Genomic DNA, 20,920 nt, shown 5'->3' with positions numbered 1-20,920 from the left:
AATTCAGAAACACGCTGCTAGGATCATAACAGGTCTGTATAGCCCTTAGAAAAATGAAACAGTAATGACCGGAACTTAAATCGGAATCCTTGGAAGAAATATGGCGTAGATCTCACGAAACACTGTTGGGGAAATTTAGGGAACCTTTAATCGAAGAAATCTATGCGACAGTTACGCTGCCATCGTCGCACAGGGTGGTTAAATCTGAACTGACGGGGTTCCGAGTACTGCAGTGTGGGCTGTACACATTACAGAACGCTGAAACATCGAAGGCATGTTCAATAATCGGCACGCTCGCGGAACATGCTGATAAAGATGATAGATCGACTTGCTGCCACCAGGTGACAATATGACGCTGTAAGCAGTCAGAACGAGGAGTGGGTGCAGGAAAAACGGAGAAACGACCAAACACATGATAAAGCGGGTTCTTGGATGGTTATTAGGATATCGCCACCAAACTACAACAAGTGTTCAGTATGCTCTCCCGATTCAGCAAAATACTGCATTCATAACACGACATGGTCGACAGTTGCTACAGCATATCCGTTGTAGTCAGAGCGATATGTCGTCGTATGGTATCTTTCAGATCAGCAAGAATCCGGCCATGCCCCTGATAACCACGCTCTTTCAGATATCCCCACAACAAGATGTCGTATGGATTTCGGTTGGAGAATCTGAAACGCCACGCAGCTTGAAATTGCTTAGAGATGATGTCGTCGTTACCGAGTGTTTCTCGAAGCAAATTATTCACCTAGCAAACGACATGTTGTGTCGCCTCATCTTGCATGAAAATAGTGGTGAGGACACAGATGCGTTCTCGCAAAGCTGGTATCAAATGTTGCACAAGGAGGTCCTTATCACGTGCAGGTCTCACTGTACACGTAAGAGGCCCGCAAGGTGTCATCTTATCGACGAAATACGAATCGAGAATAGAGGAACTTGTGAAACAACATCACGCAATGCAGTGGATGTTCCGGCACAACATTTGGTGGAGTAGCAGTTATGTGCATTCACGGCACCATACAGAATAAAATGTGCCTCGCCCGTCCAAAGAATGCTCCCCAGCCACATCTCATTCATTTCCATGCGTGCCAAGAAACGGAGGGCAACGCCACGGCGTTTTAGCGTACCTAGAGGTTTCATTTGGTGCACATTCTGAATCTTGTAGGGATACCAATGTTAAATGGGCCGCAAAATCTTTTGAGCTGTTCGCTAGGGGAGAGACAATTCCCGTGTCATAGCTCGAGCACCGGTTGCAGAATTTGAGGCATGTGCTCCACAATCGGATACAACTACAGCAACTTCATCAACTACTGGCTTGGGAGTGGGCAGCCTCCCTCTCCCTGCTGCACCAACTAATTCGCCTGTTTCTTCAAATTTCTTGATCATATTCTTCAGCCCATTTATTGACGTGAGGTTTCTTCGCAGCTGTTTCTGATGACGCCATTCCAGCAATGCAGTGCTGCTATTTTTAACTTTATGATAAAACAACTATACCAGCAGTGCACTGTCTTTCCTGTCAATAGCCACTGCGTTTCTTTCGGAAAACTTCTTTTTGACCCTTTACATCACACCTCACCCCACAAAAGTAACCAGCGCGCGTCGCCAAGCGACAAACAGCATACTGACATGAAACTTGAAAGGTGGCTACACTGAGCCACAGCGCCAGAGATCGCGCTAGAGAGTATTGTTCCGCCGCCTCCACTGGGAGTGATTATTGAGATGTCGTAGTGGTCAGTGCTTGGGGAGAGCTCGTGGTAGTCAGTGCTTGTTAAGAACTCGTAGCAGAGAGTGTTTGTTGAGATGTGCTAGTAGGGAGTGCTTGCTGACATGTGATACTGAAAAGTTCTTGTTGAGATGTGGTAATAGCGAGTCGGTGTGGAGATATATTGTAATGATTAGAGTGATTTTGGTCAATATATGAAGGTAACGAAACTTGATTTATTTTTCATTGTTTAATGTCGTAAGTAATGCTTCATTACAGGTTCAGTCAACAAAGCATCTGGCTTGTGTTCTTGGATTAGAGTGTAATTCTGTTTCTCTTGAGTAATTATGGTATTTTTATTTTCTTTAATTAATTCAGTATAAATGATATTTAAAATTTCTTGTGTTATTGAAGAAGAACCGTGCCAGATGCGTACGTTGAATCACACTTCCACACACAGAACAGTTATACTTGTGCTTTGGTTTCGTAGGTTTTATAGTTGCTGGGGACTTAATTAATTAATTGTGTTAATGAAAATTTCCATTTCATTCTTTGTTGTTGTTCTATGCAGTCAGATTGCATAATAATACTAGTCAGGGCCAACCGTTTACGAGACTGCGTAAACGGACAGACAGCTACTAAATCAAAAAAATAAAATTATTTGCATTTCATTATAACTAAGCCCCCATTCACGTGGCGACCCTGCCAGGATCGTCCCTTGGAATCTTCTGACTGTAAAAATAGTAGACAGTAGTATTGTTGTAGTAATTTGTAGTTTAGTAATTGTAGTCTATTTTGCATGTGTAGATTTGGTAATTGTCATTCTTCTAATAGTATTTTTTTCTCAGAATTTGATTTGTTGTCTTGTATACGCGTTTGACGATTTAGTGCAATTATTTCAATTGTTCGTTAATCGTGTTTGAGGGAAACATTTCGAGTGAATGGTATTGTTGATGATAAAGAGTCATTGTGTGTAATTTTCGTACAGTGACGAGTTTTGTATGTTTTGTAAATGATTACGCGATCAATGAAAAAGGCAAAAATGATGGATTGTCAGAATGACGAAATTGTTAACATGGCGAACTCGCCAACAGAGGAAAACAGTATGATGGATAATGAAGTGGAAAACAATGTAATAAGTCGGGAAAATAGTCCGGAACCATTTCAAAATTTTTCTCAATCAGAAAATTCACAGAATACGAGATTAACGACAGAAGATTCTGGAATAGTATCGAACTCAGATAGCTTTACAGATATGCAGGAGGAAGTTAGTTTTGCGGGAAATGTTAGGGGCGAAAAGAATTTCGAACCGGGTAATATGGAGCAGTTGATGGGTGCTATATTACATTTGGGATCACAGATGGGAAATTTGGGATCACAAATAGGAACAATTAAAACTGAGATGGGAACTTTGAGATCTGAATTAAAAACAGAGATGGGAACTTTAGGATCTTAATTAAGAACTGATATGGGAACAATGGAAACACGGTTAGACTCACTGGGATCACAGTTACGATCTGAATTAAAAACAGATAGGAGAACAATGGAAACGCGGTTAGACTCACTGGGATCACAGTTGGGATCACAAATAGGAACAATTAAAACAGAGATGGAAACAATGGAAACACGGTTAGATTCACGAATAGGGACATGTTTCAAAAACATGAAAGATGAATTAAAGAAAGAAATTAGAGAAGAAGTACAACCGATTTTGAATTCTCACAATAATAGATTAATTGCAGTAGAGATTAGACAAAGGGAACAAGATAGAGAACAGGAAGAAAGAGATCGCGTGATAGTACAAAAATTTTCAGAGTTAAATTTACAACATGCACACGATAAGGAAGAAATATTTGAGAGAATCGAGGAATCCGTACCAAATGACAGAATAAATAACCTAACACAACAATATGAACAGTTAACTACCAAATGTGTTAATACTGAAACCCAGGTCGCGACACTTACGGAAGACGTCAATAAACAGAAAGAAAAAATAGGTGACTTATCGGAAAGAGTTGAGGAGATTTCAGATAAATTGACAAATCTTAGTTTACATGGGGACAGAGAGTCGGATGATACAGCTCCATTACCATTTGCAGAAACTGAAGAGTACCAGAACATAAATAAGCATGTTGAAAATCAGGGAAAATTTAATGAACGTGTTAAAAGGGAAGTTGAGGCATTACGAAAGCAAGTCAAACAAATTGAAGGGGAAATTGTAGGAAAAGACAGCAAAAGAAATTTGGAATCACAGATAGCAGAGGGGTTTGAAGAAAATAATTTGTTTCATTTACGGGATGCAACAAGAGAGCGCCAGGCGCGCGAACATGACAATAATCAACATTGGGACTGGAACAGACGCGGTAGGTCTTTGTCGCCGCGAGGCGGAAGCTTTGACTGTAAACACTTCTTGACTGTTCGGAAATTTAAGATCTTTTGCAATTCTAGGAATGACATACGTCCATGTTCATGGTTGGATCGATTTACGTGCGCACTTCCGCCAGATTTGCCACTGAGTCACAAACTGAAATTTATGTGCAGCTATTAAGGTCCTCAGGGGATTCACTATACTAAGTGAATATGTGCCGTAGCGTTCACAGGGCCCCGAGCTGTAGTGGTGCTATTTCCCTTTTAGTTTTCTGCACCGCTGCCTACTCTTTCACTATTCTTTGCATCTATAAAAAACAACTCTTCTACTATCCATCTACCTAGACAGTAGGTAAAGAATAACCGGATTTGACTGTTTTACCCAAAAGTGACTTTGGAAATTACCGTTTGGACTTACTATATCTTCTGCAGCATTCATTAGTAGTTTAAATGAAATTTTACCTGTTTATCTTCGTGACAATATTACTTCATATGTTGACGATATTCTTATTGCTAAACGTTCTTGGAGTGAGCACAATAAAAATTTGGATCATTATTACGTATTTTTGCAAGAGTTGGCATTACAGTGAACTTAGAAAAATCTGAATTTGGTCGATCTCAGGTGAAATTTCTCGGTCACATTATTTCTACAGAAGGTATTCTTCCTGATCCAGAGAAACTAGATGCTATTCGTAAATATGCTGTTCCTTCCACAAAACGTACTGTTCGTAGTTTCCTTGGTGTCTGTAATTTTCTTAGACGCTTTGTTAGATTGGATGATTTGGCCACACCTCGTTTACACATTTCAGTTATGCGCACTTTGGTCCCAGAAAATGCTTTCATAAAATGCGAGAAAATTGCTACTTCAGTAATATGGAAAAACGTATTCGATCTGTTCTTGCCAAATGCAAATTATGTCAAAAGGCTAAGCCGCCAACTGTTTCTCACAGAGCACCGTTGTTTCCTATCATTCCAGCGAAATTAAAGGACATGGCTGCAGTCGATTTGTTCGGTCCAGTGGTTCGTTCTACTAATGGTTTTGCGTACATTTTCGTAGCAGTGGAATTAACATCAAAATATGTGTGTTTTACACCTTTACGCAAAGCAACAGCTCGTTCAGTATCTAATGCTTTCATCAAACATTTTCTTAAAGAAGTTGGTCATGTTGATAAGGTTATATCAGATAATGGATCACAGTTTCGCTCTAAAATTTGGCTTCGTACTCTACGGCGTTGTAAGATTAAACCAATTTTTATTTCACTTTTTCACCCTCAATCTAATGCTTCAGAGAGATGGATGAAGGAAATCAATAAATTGTGCCGTCTTTATTGTCATCAGAATCACAGAACTTGGGATCAGTATCTTCATATTTTTCAAAACATTCTGAATGAACTTCCTAATGACTCAACTTCTTTACCGCCTCTATTGATATTAAAAAATAAAGTACCAACAAATCACATTTCTGAAATCGTTCCTTTTCCGCCTTCACGGAAACTGCGGCATTCTGAAGTTGTCAACCTGGCTCTACGAAATATTGCGTCTGCGGCTGCAAGAAGAGAGAAATCAGCTAAACGTCCTGGTGGTTTAAAAATTTTGTCAGTTGGTCAAAAGGTGTTAATTAAGTCTCATCGTTTGTCTCATAAAGGAAAAGGCTTATGTCGCAAATTTTTTTCTGCTTTATAACGGTCCATATAGAATTCGCAAAATTATTCATGATAACACTGTTGAAGTAGAAACTCTTAAATCTCGGCGCTCTAAGGGAATACATCATATATCGAACGTAAAAATTTTTGTGGAATGACATACTTTTGAGAAACCAACAGTTATACGTAAACATGCGGAGAATGCAAGGATACCGCGCCGTGTTCCGGCGGCGGCAGATACTCAAAGCAACAGTGAAGTCTGCGCGCCGCACAAGGCAGTCGTTGACCGCAAACAATCACTTTCTACGTCACGCGTCTACAGCTGATCGAGCGCTCAGTGCGAATGCACTGACAGACGTAAACAAATACACAGTCTAATTTCTCCGACTAAATTCTGTATAAAGCTATGGTGACTTTATAAATTATGTTATTAACGTTCAGTATTTTTCAGGATACGGTTGTGTAAAATATTTAAGACCTTCAGGTAAATTCTGTGTGTGTCCGACGTTAAGAGGACTTACTATCGAGAAAATTTCAGGAAGAATGTAATTTCGAAGATGAAACTAATAAACTAAAAAGGTAATGATTAATTGAGTTTATTTTTCAGGTAACATATTTCCACTTAGGTACGTACTTTAGACGTAATTTGCTGCTTGCGATTACGTGATTCATACTTTGTGCTTATTTCATGTTCTATGAATTTACTTGTGAAGCGACGTGCTTGCGTACATTAACTGATTTTGACAATGAGTGATTAATGAACAGGGTTGTTACTTGTTTATATTATGCATCGCTTGGCTGCTATGCTTTTTCACTGATGTTATATTTTTTTATTATGTGCCTGTTGTGCTTATTTATTTAAATTATAATTGTCACCTGATTAATTGTGCTGACTATGGTTATCTGTGTAAGTTATACTTTGTGATTTATCTGCTTGCGCCTTCATGTTTACTTATTAAGATGACACACGAACATTTGCTTATGCTAAGATGCTAATGACGTGTTTATTATATAAGATATGTACTTGCTGCTTTGCGTATGGATTGCATATTTACACATTTCTGTTTGTTGTCATAACTATTCTTTAATTTGCTATACATAGAAATGCTGACATGGAGTTTAGGTCACACTATGGTATTAATTATAGATTGTTCGCTTGGCAGAGCCTTGTTGTAGGAATTGTGTTGCATCCACTTGTTGACATTCTGTTCTCTACTGGTATATTTACTCGCTATTGCATGTTTTGCTTACGCTCAGTGCCTTATATTTTTAAGATAAGAAAATGAACTGCTATAATTCGACGAACGACATTAGTACGAGAAACGTCATAGAAGTCACATGAGCTGGAGGTTTTATGGAAGCTGTATAAATTTATGCTAATAGGAAGGAAGTTAACGACATGACATACCAACACTAGGTTAGACCATTGACAGTTATTACACTGCATTCTTCGTGAGCAATTGAAATAGGAAGTGACACTTGACACAAGAAATACTCCACATGTTTGCTTCTGTTTGCCATAATTCTTGAAGTGGTGTACACACTGTGAAATATTATGATCATTCACACTCCGTAATCGTACTTAATTACTGAGAGTTATTCGAACTAAAGTCTGTTAGAGGTCATGTATGCATTTCTTTTATTTAATGATGGACAAGGAACCAAAATGTATCTTATAATTTATAATGAGTAGCAGATTTGGATCAGATGGATTACACGAGAGGTTGTGTGTTGACATTGTGTCTTCAGATTGTATGAGATGATGAATTGAGGTTTGCATTAGGATTTTATCTGTACTTGTTCGAGGAGACTGACTAGAGGAAAGAGTTGTTATGGAAGTGAAACGATATTGGTGCTAAGGTTTATATGTTTCGACGTATTGAAGAGGTATTATTGAGATTATGTGAAGTTGATGATTATTGGAGTTTTCGTGGACAAGAGGTAAGGTAAATGATATTGATGATAAGGTTTATATGTATCGACGTATTGAAGAGGTATTAGTGAAGTATTGAGATTATGTGATGCTGATGATTATTGGAGTTTTGGTGGATAAGAGGTAAAGTAAGTGAGGAGCATATTTTTTTTTGTTGGTCTATATGGAACAAGGAGGATGAAGATAGCAGACTAGAACACTAAAGTAGAAGGAAGATAGTCTATACACACACTTTGTTAAATCACTAAACAGTATATACTTTTTTTTGAAGAGAGGAAGTATTTGCATATCTTGGCTCACTGACAGTTGTTCAGCAACAGTACATTTGATCTGGCTTGGCAAACATTGCTCTTGACATGATGACTATGACGTTGACTTAACTATTATTGACTGTTATACATTGCTGCCACTACTACTTGATACACATGATGAACATCAAATTTTGACAGAATTACATTTACACAGTTAACACTATTCAATTACACAGTAGCACTAATGTGGATGAAAGATGAGTGAGTGTGTTTTGTGTGTTTTCCTTTTATAATCCCAGAGAAGTGATCCCAACCTATCTCCTAAATATTATTTTACTTGTTTGTTGTGGCTTGCACTGACACCCATAAATATTATAGGTTTACTGCTATTTGTGTATTGTAATAGTTAATGTGACAATTATCTGATATCATTTGTGTGTTTATTAGAATTTATATGTTTAGTGTGTAAAGCATTTGTATGTGCATTCAAACTATTGTTCATGCCTGAACTGTGTGATTAGTGATAGGGAATATTATGGACTGTTATTTGCACTTTTTCTACATGATTGGTGCCACTAGGACATGTTTAATTTCTGCTGATGAACAGTGTGATTAGTGATAGTGAATTTTATGGACTGCGGTCAGCACCTGTTCAACATTGCTGGTGCCACTAATGGAACTGCTTATACTGAAATGGTGTTACTTGTTGGTGTCTGCACCTATTCAACATTACTGGGTGCCACTGATGGACTGCTTCTACTGAAATGATGTCACTTGTTGGTGTCTGCACCTGTTTAACATTGCTGGGTGCCACTGATGGAACTGCTTATACTGAAATGGTGTTACTTGTTGATGTCTGCACCTGCTCAACATTGCTGGGTGCCACTGATGGACCGCTTCTATTGAAAAGATGTCACCTGTTGATGTCTGCACCTGCTCAACATTGCTGGGTGCCACTGATGGACCGCTTCTACTGAAAAGATGTCACCTGTTGATATCTGCACCTCTTCAACATTGCTGGTGCCACTAATGGAACTGCTTATACTGAAATGTTGTTACTTGTTGGTGTCTGCACCTGTTCAACATTACTGGGTGCCACTGATGGACTGTTTCTACTGAAAAGATGTTACTTGTTGGTGTCTGCACCTGTTCAACATTGCTGGGTGCCACTGATGGACTGCTTCTATTGAAATAATGTTACTTGTTGGTATTTGCACCTGTTGACCATTGCTGGGTGCTACTGCTGGAACTGTCAACTGCTTATTCTTGAGCTATGGAAAGCGTTTATGTGAATATTTGTATAAACTGATTTTTTGTGTATTACTGTTTGTGAAAAGTTATGAGACTCTTACCTGCACATATTCGTCATTGCTGACGCTATTGATTGAATTGTTTAACCACATAATACTTGGGTAAACTATTATGTAAAGTCACATGTATGAAAGAATTTGTATTGCTTACTGTATTCTATATATTAGGTTATTGAAAGGTCAGTGCAAAGCCAAAATTTTATCTAGTATGTGATATTTTCGTATTAATATTATCTTTTATTTTTGTCTGTATTTTTTTGACGAATTTGGTGGTAATTTCCCCACCAATGCTGGCAAAAATACCATCAAATTCTAGCCCGTGGAGGAAGGGCATATGAAAGGTGGCTACACTGAGCCACAGCGCCAGAGATCGCGCTAGAGAGTATTGTTCCGCCGCCTCCACTGGGAGTGATTATTGAGATGTCGTAGTGGTCAGTGCTTGGGGAGAGCTCGTGGTAGTCAGTGCTTGTTAAGAACTCGTAGCAGAGAGTGTTTGTTGAGATGTGCTAGTAGGGAGTGCTTGCTGACATGTGATACTGAAAAGTTCTTGTTGAGATGTGGTAATAGCGAGTCGGTGTGGAGATATATTGTAATGATTAGAGTGATTTTGGTCAATATATGAAGGTAACGAAACTTGATTTATTTTTCATTGTTTAATGTCGTAAGTAATGCTTCATTACAGGTTCAGTCAACAAAGCATCTGGCTTGTGTTCTTGGATTAGAGTGTAATTCTGTTTCTCTTGAGTAATTATGGTATTTTTATTTTCTTTAATTAATTCAGTATAAATGATATTTAAAATTTCTTGTGTTATTGAAGAAGAACCGTGCCAGATGCGTACGTTGAATCACACTTCCACACACAGAACAGTTATACTTGTGCTTTGGTTTCGTAGGTTTTATAGTTGCTGGGGACTTAATTAATTAATTGTGTTAATGAAAATTTCCATTTCATTCTTTGTTGTTGTTCTATGCAGTCAGATTGCGTAATAATACTAGTCAGGGCCAACCGTTTACGAGACTGCGTAAACGGACAGACAGCTACTAAATCAAAAAAATAAAATTATTTGCATTTCATTATAATTAAGCCCCCATGCAAACTTCCTGGCAGTTTAAAACAATGTGCCGGACCGGGACTGGAACTCGGGACCTTTGCCTTTCGCGGGCAAGTGCTCTACCAACTGAGCTACCCAAGCACGACTCAGGCCTGTCCTCACAGCTTCACTTCTGCCAGTACCTCGTCTCCAACCTTCCCGACTTCACAGAAGCTCTCCTGCGAACCTTGCAGAACTAGCACTCCTGAAAGAAAGGATATAGCGGAAACATGGTTTAGCCACAGCCGGGGGATGTTTCTAGAATGAGATTTTCACTCTGCAGCGGAGTGTGCAGTGGTATGAAACTTCCTGGCAGATAAAAGCTGTGTGCCGGACTGAGACTCGAACTCGAAACCTTTGCCTTTTGCGGGCAAGTGCTCTACCAACTGAGCTACCCAAGCACGACTCACGGCCCCTCCTCACAGCTTCACTTCTGCCAGTACGTCGTCTCCAACCTTCCACACTTTACAGAAGCTCTCCTGCGAACCTTGCAGAACTAGCACTCCTGAAAGAAAGGACATAGCTGAGACATGGCTTAGCCACAGCCTGGGGGATGTTTCCAGAATTAAATTTTCACTCTGCAGCGGAGTGTGCGCTGGTTTGAAACACCAAGGCACGAAAGGCAAAGGTCCCGAGTTCCAGTCTCGATCCGGCACACTGTTTTAATCTGCCTGGAAGTTTCATACTAGCTCACAGTCCGCTGCAGAGTGAAAATCTCATTCTGGAAGCATACTGGCGCAAAACAGAAAACATTTCACATTCTGACTGCTAAGAGCGTCATATTTTCACTTGGTGGCAGAAAGAGGAACTATTATGTTTTTCAGTATTCTCCTCGATCGCACCAGTTAATGAACGTAACTACGATGTTTCAGCGTCCTGCTACGTATGCAGCTCGCACTGCAACACTTGGAACACCATCATTTTAATTACAACCAGCCGGCATATTTCGTAAAGAGAATATGAACTAAGAGATCATAGAGATTAGGGCACATGCAAAGCCATACAGGCAGTCATTTTTTCCTTCGCTCGATACACGAATGGAAGAGAGAAAAGAATAATGCGACGTACTCTCCGACATTCACTGTACATTGGCTTTAGGAGTCTCTGAACGATACGCGAAGTATTATAATGGGTTTAACGGGATGCCGAAGTCCAACTCCATGCAGCATGATACACCTGTTTATGAGCACAGTACCTCCATATGCCCTCCATGAACCATGGACCTTGTCGTCGGTGGGGAGGCTTGCGTGCCTCAGCGATACAGATGGCCGTACCGTAGGTGCAACCACAACGGAGGGGTATCTGTTGAGAGGCCAGACAAACATGTGGTTCCTGAAGAGGGGCAGCAGCCTTTTCAGTAGTTCTAGGGGCAACAGTCTGGATGACTGACTGATCTGGCCTTGTAACATTGACCAAAACGGCCTTGCTGTGCTGGTACTGCGAACGGCTGAAAGCAAGGGGAAACTACAGCCGTAATTTTTCCCGAGGACATGCAGCTTTACTGTATGATTAAATGATGATGGCGTCCTCTTGGGTAAAATATTCCGGAGGTAAAATAGTCCCCCATTCGAATCTCCGGGCGGGGACTACTCAAGAGGACGTCGTTATCAGGAGAAAGAAAACTGGCGTTCTACGGATCGGAGCGTGGAATGTCAGATCACTTAATCGGGCAGGTAGGTTAGAAAATTTAAAAAGGGAAATGGATAGGTTAAAGTTAGATATAGTGGGAATTAGTGAAGTTCGGTGGCAGGAGGAACAAGACTTTTGGTCAGGTGAATACGGGGTTATAAATACAAAATCAAATAGGGGTAATGCAGGAGTAGGTTTAATAATGAATAAAAAAATAGGAGTGCGGGTAACCTACTACAAACAGCATAGTGAACGCATTATTGTGGCCAAGATAGACACGAAGCCCACGCCTACCGCAGTAGTACAAGTTTATATGCCAACTAGCTCTGCAGATGATGAAGAAATAGATGAAATGTATGACGAGATAAAAGAAATTATTCAGGTAGTGAAGGGAGATGAAAATTTAATAGTCATGGGTGACTGGAATTCATCAGTAGGAAAAGGGAAAGAAGGAAACATAGTAGGTGAATATGGATTGGGGGGAAGAAATGAAAGAGGAAGCCGCCTTGTAGAATTTTGCACAGAGCATGACTTAATCATAGCTAACACTTGGTTCAAGAATCATAAAAGAAGGTTGTATACCTGGAAGAATCCTGGAGATACTAAAAGGTATCAGATAGATTACATAATGGTAAGACAGAGATTTAGGAACCAGGTTTTAAATTGTAAGACATTTACAGGGGCAGATGTGGACTCTGACCACAATCTACTGGTTATGAACTGCAGATTGAAACTGAAGAAACTGCAAAAAGGTGGGAATTTAAGGAGATGGGACCTGGATAAACTGAAAGAACCAGAGGTTGTAGAGAGTTTCAGGGAGAGCATAAGGGAACAATTGACAGGAATGGGGGAAAGAAATACAGTAGAAGAAGAATGGGTAGCTCTGAGGGATGAAGTAGTGAAGGCAGCAGACGATCAAGTAGGTAAAAAGACGAGGGCTAATAGAAATCCTTGGGTAACAGAAGAAATATTGAATTTAATTGATGAAAGGAGAAAATATAAAAATGCAGTAAATGAAGCAGGCAAAAAGGAATACAAACATCTCAAAAATGAGATTGACAGGAAGTGCAAAATGGCTAAGCAGGGATGGCTAGAGGACAAATGTAAGGATGTAGAGGCTTGTCTCACTAGGGGTAAGATAGATACTGCCTACAGGAAAATTAAAGAGACCTTTGGAGAAAAGAGAGCCACTTGTATGAATATCAAGAGCTCAGATGGCAACCCAGTTCTAAACAAAGAAGGGAAGGCAGAAAGGTGGAAGGAGTATATAGAGGGTTTATACAAGGGCGATGTACTTGAGGACAATATTATGGAAATGGAAGAGGATGTAGATGAAGACGAAATGGGAGATAAGATACTGCGTGAAGAGTTTGACAGAGCACTGAAAGACCTGAGTCGAAACAAGGCTCCGGGAGTAGACAACATTCCATTAGAACTACTGATGGCCTTGGGAGAGCCAGTCATGACAAAACTCTACCATCTGGTGAGCAAGATGTATGAGACAGGCGAAATACCCTCAGACTTCAAGAAGAATATAATAATTCCAATCCCAAAGAAAGCAGGTGTTGACAGATGTGAAAATTACCGAACTATCAGTTTAATAAGTCATGGCTGCAAAATACTAACGCGAATTCTTTACAGACGAATGGAAAAACTGGTAGAAGCGGACCTCGGGGAAGATCAGTTTGGATTCCGTAGAAATGTTGGAACACGTGAGGCAATACTAACCTTACGACTTATCTTAGAAGAAAGATTAAGAAAACGCAAACCTACGTTTCTAGCATTTGTAGACTTAGAGAAAGCTTTTGACAACGTTAACTGGAATACTCTCTTTCAAATTCTGAAGGTGGCGTGGGTAAAATACAGGGAGCGAAAGGCTATTTACAATTTGTACAGAAAGCAGATGGCAGTTCTAAGAGTCGAGGGGCATGAAAGGGAAGCAGTGTTTGGGAAAGGAGTGAGACAGGGTTGTAGCCTCTCCCCGATGTTATTCAATCTGTATATTGAGCAAGCAGTAAAGGAAACAAAAGAAAAATTCGGAGTAGGTATTAAAATTCATGGAGAAGAAGTAAAAACTTTGAGGTTCGCCTATTACATTGTAATTCTGTCAGAGACAGCAAAGGACTTGGAAGAGCAGTTCAACGGAATGGACAGTGTCTTGAAAGGAGGATATAAGATGAACATCAACAAAAGCAAAACGAGGATAATGGAATGTAGTCAAATTAAATCGGGTGATGCTGAGGGGATTAGATCAGGAAGTGAGACACTTAAAGTAGTAAAGGAGTTTTGCTATTTGGGGAGCAAAATAACTGATGATGGTCGAAGTAGAGAGGATATAAAATGTAGACTGGCAATGGCAAGGAAATCGTTTCTGAAGAAGAGAAATTTGTTAACATCGAGTATAGATTTAATTGTCTGGAAGTCGTTTCTGAAAGTATTTGTATGGAGTGTAGCCATGTATGAAAGTGAAACATTGACGATAACCAGTTTGGACAAGAAGAGAATAGAAGCTTTCGAAATGTGGTGCTACAGATGAATGCTGAAGATAAGGTGGGTAGATCACGTAACTAATGAGGAGGTATTGAATAGGATTGGGGAGAAGAGAAGTTTGTGGCACAACTTGACTAGAAGAAGGGATCGGTTGGTAGGACATGTTTTGAGGCATCAAGGGATCACAAATTTAGCATTGGAGGGCAGCGTGGAGGGTAAAAATCGTAGAGGGAGACCAAGAGATGTATACACTAAGCAGATTCAGAAGGATGTAGGTTGCAGTAGGTACTGAGAGATGAAGAAGCTTGCACAGGATAGAGTAGCATGGAGAGCTGCATCAAACCAGTCTCAGGACTGAAGACCACAACAACAACAACAACCTCCATATGCCAATCCAAGAACAGCGCATGGCTGTCAGAGCCAACTCTCAGATCAATTAAGGCTTTCCTGTAGGCAACTGAGCGATCACCATCTTTGTTAGTTTTGTTTCTGTATTCAGTCACCTTTATTTGTACAGTTTTTATACAAGCGTCTCTCTGAAAGCCGTTGTAGGAACAGTTCAAAGACAGTGACTCAAGGCTTGTTACTGACCTGCATATCAATAACAACGTACAATAGAACCGATAGCGTAAGTACATTATAAGATCGATGTTGCATGATAGTTGCAGCTTGCAAGAGATATCATCTAAATGAAGTATTATATATTTGATAAGTTTGTGTTTCTTTGTACCTTAAGGAACGACGTTACACAACAGCAGCAAAAGTTGTTATCAAGCATTTCGATTGATGGGCTGAACACCTAAGATGCCTTATCAAATATAAAGAAACACACAGGAAAAATTTTGCTGAACGCAAGCTGAGAGAAGAGACGGGAGGCGGGGATACGGAGATTGTCCTAACATGACGAGCGGTGACGTCATTATCTGCAGATGGCTGCCGCCATAGCCGCAGTCGGCTTCCTTGCAGTTGACCAACTCAAGACTTCTATTTTTTATTGACTGAAAATGATATATTCGAGTGCAATCTCTATACTACTGTTGATAAATGTAACTAATATCTCAGCTTCTCAAATCCAACACAACAGAAATTAGCTTACCAAAAATGGCCTAACAACAGTAGCACAACACATATACACCTGCCCAATATGGGGCCAACAACAAATTTGTGGTGAGGTTTGTGGTTTCACTCAATATGTCACGGCTCCACCATAGACACAGGAGGCGGCTACATGGATAGCGGACAGAATACAGTAAGGACGTCAGTCTAAAAGTGGGAAGACCGAACACAGGAAGAGGTTAGACATAGCAGCAGCCGGTATTGTAAAAGTAAATTGTCGTAGCAGTGTTGGGAAACAACCCGAGCTCCAAGCGCTAATAGAAAGCACTGAAGTTCAAATTGTTATAGATCTTGAAAAACTGGCTAGAGCTCGATATAAGTTCAGCCGAAATTTTTACAAAGGACCTAACGGTGTTCGGAAGGGATAGATTACATACAGTACGGCCCGTTTGTTGCTGTTAGAAGTAGTTTATTATGTAGCGAAACTGAAGTAGGTAGGAGGTAGGTCCTGTGAGTTAGTGTGAATACAGGTCATACCTGACAAATGGAATAAATTAATAACTGGTTCCTTTAACGCTCCCCGCCCCCCTCCCCCCTCTCCTCAGATGATACACTTGGTGAACAGAACAAAGAAAGTTTGAGTATCATCTCAAAAAGGTACCCCACTCATACAATTATAGTTGGTGGCGATATCAATCTCACCTCGTAATGTTGGCGAAAATACATGCCCGTAGCTGGTGGTAAAGATAAAACTTCTTCAGAAATTGTACTATATACTTTCTCAGAAAATTATTTTGAGCAAATAGTTCCGGAGCCCACTCGAAGCGTGAACGATTGCGAAGATTGACCTCTTAGCAACAAACAATCCTAAGCAAATAGGGAGCATCATAAAGGATACAGGAATTAGTGTCCACAAGGTCGGTTTAGCGAGACTGACAACTGCAACATCCAAATACACCAAAAGTGAACGAAAATTATATATATTTAAAAAAGCAGATAAAATTTCGTTTGACGCCTTCCAAAGAGGCAGTCTCCACTCCTTCTCAACTAACTATGCAACTATAGAACACATGTCACTTGAATTCAAAGAAATAGTATCTGCTGCAGTTGAGACATTTATAATGAATACATCAATAAAACATAATCTAACCCACCAGGACAGGACACTGTTGCAGATGCAACGAAAAAAGAATGCCAAATTTAGTAGATAAAAAAATTCCAAAGATTGCGATCTTTTACTGAAGCTCGAAAGTTAGCGCAGACTTCAATGCGAGATGCTTTTAATAGCTTCCACAACGAAACTCTGTCTCGAAACCTAACAGAAAATTCAAAGAGACTCTGATTGTATGTAAAGTACGTCAGCGGCAAAAGACAATCGATACCTTTACTGCACGATACCAATGAAAGTATTTTCAATGACAACACGACTAAACCGGGTTCGTGAAACACAGTTTTCCAAAAATCATTCAACAAAGATGATGAAATAAATATTCATGAATTCCAATGAAGAACAGCTGCCAACATGAGTAACTTAGAAGTAGATATCCTGGGTGAAGCGAAGCATCTTAAATCAATTAATAAGGCAAGTCCTCCGGTCCAGACTGTATACCTTTCAGGTTCCTTTCACAGTATGCTGATACAACAGCCCCACACTTAGTAGTCATATACAATCGATCTCTCGACGAAAGATATGTACCTAAGGAAATATGAGTGTTCCGGTGAATTACAGACCCTTGTCATTGACATTGATTTTCAGTAGCATTAGATAAACTGATGCCTCAAATGCAATTAGACTCTCCGTTCATCTTTCAGCAGGATGGGGTTCCACTCCATATTCATCGTGAAGTTCGTGTGTACCTGAACACGGATCTGCTGCATCGATGGATCGGCCATGCTACACAAGGGGACAGCTCTTTCATGAAATGGCCTCCGAGATCACCAGATCTCACTCTGTGTGACTTTTTTCTGTGGGGACACATTAAAGGTCTGGTGTATGTACCGCCACTACCACGTGATGTAGCAGAGATCTGGGAGAGAATACGGGAAGCGACTGCCACAGTCGACGATGCCATGCTGGGATGGGTAAGGAAAGAATTCGATTACCGTATTGACGTCTGCCGGGTCACTCATGGTTCGCATATCGAATATTTGTAAAAAAATAAAATAAAAAAATAATAAAAGAAACTTTCAGATTTCTCTTCAAAATGCAATATGTATGACATCTGTACAACGTTTAGTTCTTGAGCAATAAATAATTGAAAGTGTTCCCGGGCTTTATGTACACCATGTATATGTTGAATCTTCCAGGAACGTATGTTGTCGGAACATCAGCAGTAAACCACGCCATGATGGAAAGCGTTTGCAACTAGAATTGGCTCAGCATGTCGGTGACACTTTCGGGCTTACTAACCGAACCTGTAGCGAAAAGTGCAGCTCTTCATTGTGTCTCTATTTCCTCTACAAATTCTATCTGGTGCGGATCCCAGACTGACCAGCAGTATTGAAGTATTAATAGAACGAATGTTTTGTAAGCTACTTCTTTTGTTGATGGACTACATTTCATGAGGATTGTTCCAATAAAAGTCAGTCTGGAATCTGCCAGAATTTATGTGCTTCGTTCCACTTCATATTGCTCTGTACACATCCTCCTAGATATTTTATGAAAGGAACTGCTTCCCTTGATTGTGTGCAATTGTGTAATCTACAGTAAATGATCTATGCATTCGCAATACATTACATTTTTTATGTTGGGGGTCAAATGGCACTCCCTTTACCAAACGTCGAACCTATACAGGGCTTCCTGCATTTTTCTGCGATTTTCTAGTCTTGCGACTCCTCTGTATACTACAGCATCATCCGCAAAAAGCCTCGTGGAACTTCGGACGTTATCTACACCGACGGAAATAAAATCGCAGTTCCAAGGAGGAATTGAGCAACATAAAGGAAAGTCCGTATGTGTGTTTCTACATCTAAAACACGAAATTTTAGGCCAGTCGTATACAATTTGTACAGAAACCAGATGGCAGTTATAAGAGTCGTGGGGCATGAAAGGGAAGCGTGATTGGGAAGGGAGTGAGACAGGGCTGTAGCCTCTCCCCGATATTATTCAATCTGTATATTGAGCAGGCAATAAAAGAAACAAAAGAAAAGTTCTGAGTAGGTATTAAAATCCATGGAGAAGAAATAAAAACTTTGAGGTTCGCCGATGACATTGTAATTCTGTCAGAGGCAGCAAAGGACTTGCAAGAGCAGTTGAACGGAATGGACAGTGTCTTGAAAGGAGGGTATAAGATGAACATCAACAAAAGCAAAACGAGGATAATGGAATGTAGTCGAATTAAGTCGGGTCATGCTGAGGGAATTAGATTAGGAAATGAGACACTTAAAGTAGTAAAGGAGTTTTGCTATTTGGGGAGCAAAATAACTGATGATGGTCGAAGTGGAGAGGATATAAAATGTAGACTGGCAATGGCAAGAAAAACATTTCTGAAGAAGAAAAATTTGTTAACATCGAGTATAGATTTAATTATCAGGAAGTCGCTTCTGAAAGTATTTGTATGGAGTGTAGCCATGTATGGAAGTGAAACGTGAACGATAAATAGTTAAGACAAGAAGAGAATAGAAGCTTTCGAAATGTGGTGCTACAGAAGAATGCTGAAGATTAGATGAGTAGATCACATAACTAATGAGGAGGTATTGAATAGGATTGGGGAGAAGAGGAGCTTGTGGCACAACTTGACTAGAAGAAGGGATCGGTTGGTAGGACATGTTCTGAGACATCGAGGGATCACCAATTTAGTATTGGAGGGCAGCGTGGAGGGTAAAAATCGTAGAGGGAGACCAAGAGATGAATACACTAAGCAGATTCAGAAGGATCTAGGCTGCAGTAGGTACTGGGAGATGAAGAAGCTTGCACAGGATAGAGTAGCATGGAGAGCTGCATCAAACCAGTCTCAGGACTGAAGACCACAACAACAACAACGTATAAGAGGTTCAAATGGTTCAAATGGCTCTGAGCACTATGGGACTCAACTTCTGAGGTCATCAGTCCCCTAGAACTTAGAACTACTTAAACCTAACTAACCTAAGGACATCACACACATCCATGCCCGAGGCAGGATTCAAACCTGCGACCGTAGCGGTCACGCGGTTCCAAACTGAAGCGCTTAGAACCGCACGGCCACACCGGCCGGCACGTATAAGAGGGACACTAGTAGCGTTACTGTGAGGATGCAAATCAGGTATGCTTTAAATACGTTGTGTAGCTTTGATGAAAGTTGTTACCTTTGAAATTGGACTAAGTGAGCTGATGGTAGTCAAGAACCACTTTAAGGCGACAAAGTCGCTATGATCAACAGCTCACTGAGTTTGAATGCGATTGTGTAATAGGACTACAAGAAGCTGGATGTTGCTTTTGCGATATTGAGAAAGACTTAACAGGGACGTAGCCACTATACATGACTGCTGGCTGCGGTGGTCACGAGAATGTACGGTTGCAAGAAGAGAGCCACGTGGCAGTACCGAGAGGGAATAGCATTGTATTCGGCCTATAGCTCTGGTGCATCGTGATGCATCTGCAGCAGCAATCTGAGCAGCAGTTGGCACCACAGTGACACTACGAACAGTCATAAATCGGTGACTTCAATGGTAGCTCCGAGTCAGACTTGCATTCCACTCATCTCAAACCATCGTCATTTGCGACTTCAGTGGTGTCAAGCGAGAGCTTATTGTTGGAAGACAGGATGGAGGAGTCTTGTGTTTTCTGATAAAAGCTGGTTCTGCCTCGGTGCCAGTGATTTCCATGTGTTGGTTAGAAGGAGGCCAGTTGAGGTCCTAAAACGAAACTGTAAGCGTAATAGACACACTGGACCTACACCAAGAGTTATTGTCTAGGGTGTGATTTCGTATGACAGGAGGAGCATTCTCGTGGTTATCGCACGCACCCTGACTGCAAATTTGTATGTTAATCTGGTGATTCAAGGTTTTGTGCTGACATTCGAGAACAGCATTCCAGGGTGCTATCAAACAGGGTAACGTTCCCACACATACCGCTGTTGTAACCCGACATGCATTACAGAGTGTTAACATGTTGCCTTGACCTGCTCGATTACCAGATCTTTCTCAATCGAGCACATATGGGGCACTATTAGACGACAACTCCAGCGGCATCTATAAAAAACATTAACTTTCCAGTATTGACCGATCAAGTGCAACAGGTACGGAGCTCCACCTCACAAACTGACATCCGGGGACACTATGACAACACAATGATTGTACGTTTTCACGCTCACATTCAACGTTCTGGCGGTTATATCTGTTATTAATGTACCAACATTTAACATTTGCAATAGATTATCTCGCGCTTACATTGATCTACTATCTCGCAGCGTTAATCACTTACATACACTACTGGCCATTAAAATTGCTACACCAAGAAGAAATGCA

This window comes from Schistocerca nitens, chromosome 2 (assembly GCF_023898315.1).
Source record: "Schistocerca nitens isolate TAMUIC-IGC-003100 chromosome 2, iqSchNite1.1, whole genome shotgun sequence".
NCBI classification, from domain to species: Eukaryota; Metazoa; Arthropoda; class Insecta; order Orthoptera; family Acrididae; genus Schistocerca; species Schistocerca nitens.
This window is presented reverse-complemented; position numbering follows the sequence as displayed.